This window comes from Mus caroli, chromosome X (assembly GCF_900094665.2).
Source record: "Mus caroli chromosome X, CAROLI_EIJ_v1.1, whole genome shotgun sequence".
NCBI classification, from domain to species: Eukaryota; Metazoa; Chordata; class Mammalia; order Rodentia; family Muridae; genus Mus; species Mus caroli.
In genome coordinates, this window is record NC_034589.1 from 55,429,937 (window position 1) to 55,431,298 (window position 1,362).

Below are 1,362 nucleotides of genomic sequence, written 5' to 3' on the forward strand. Positions count from 1 at the left end.
ATATGCTAAGTAATTAAGGTTAGATATTTAATTTTTTTCACATTTGGTTTGCAATAAAGAAGAGCATTTCTTTAAAAGGCACATTTTTGTTAAATAGGCAGGAAAGTTCCCCTCCTGCCTCTTCCTTTGCAGACGTGTCCTGCACCCTAGAAACATTCAGCAAAGCAGCCCTTAGCCTCCCCAACCCCCTTTCCCTCCCTCCCAGCAGCTGGGATGAGGGCAGCAGTCTGCATAGCTCATTTAATCTTCAGTTCCTTCAAGGCTGACTCCAGGCTCTTCATGTCCCAGATGCTCATGCCGCCATCCATGCCTGTAGTGCAGAACTGTGAGCACTTGGCCTTGCCCCCACTGAGCACCAAGATTTGGTTGACACTGTTCTTATGCAGTGAATCCAGGCCGGCCCCAGTGGCTGCACCCCCCTAAGAGCTGGCCTTCTTGTCCAGGTTCTGGAAGTGCTCTCAAGCTGTCATACCACGCTGGGAGCTCTGCTTGGGCACATCCAGCCGGCCACCGAAGCTCAATGTCACCGCAGCATTGTCATAGGTTAACAGCACCGGGAAGCAGTCGTAGCCTGCTGCCACTAGACTATTTTTCTGTGATGAAGGTGACGGCCAGGAGTGGTAATGTCTCAGAGGCCAGGGTTGCCACGGCCATCTTCTTGTCAGCGTCTACCAGGCATACAGTGCTGTCATGGCTGACCCAAGCAACTCGGCTCCCACTGGCTGAGAAGCAGATGCTGTGCACCCAGCCACAGCTGCTGCTCGATTCAAACATCAGCTCCCCAAAGGGCATCTTGGAGCCTCACCTTGTAGGGGCTGGCCGTTCCGTTCTTCCACCTCTTTGATATAGGCAGAGAAGATCCTGCACTTGAAGTCACAGGAGCCTGCTGCCAGGAGCACATTGTTGGGATGCCAGTCCAGGCTGAGGATGGGCTTTTTGATGTGTTTCCACACCCACCAGCCATTCTCCTGCTCAAAATAACAGATGGAAATGACCTGGGAGCCGCTGCCCAAGGCGAACTTGTTCTCACTGGGGGCCCAGCGCACACAGTGGGCAGCTCGATTGATCCGGAGGATGACCAGTGTGGGCTTCCACGTGCGGCCCTTCAGCGTCCACACATAGGCATTGCGGTCTGTGCCGCAGGTCACAATGCGGTTATGCTCAGGGGCCCAGTCGATGCCTGTCACCTGCCCGTTGTGCTCCTTGAGCTCGTGCACCTTGTTCCACTTGGCACCGCTCTTCCCATAGATGTGTACTTCATGGTTGTTGGGGCAGATGGCGATCTGTGTATGGTCCTTGTTCCAGGCATGGCAGCTGATGGGCTCCACCAGGAAGCTGTGGTAGGCCATAGTTACCTGTCTC

At 54.2% G+C, this 1,362-nt stretch overlaps 1 pseudogene across 1 annotated transcript; it reads right to left on the minus strand.

Annotated features, from left to right (window-relative positions):
• Nucleotides 1–236: 236 nt before the first annotated feature.
• On the minus strand, nucleotides 237–1,362 carry LOC110287276 (annotated as a pseudogene). Its single transcript, XR_002377196.2, has one exon. The product of XR_002377196.2 is annotated as an actin-related protein 2/3 complex subunit 1B pseudogene (transcript).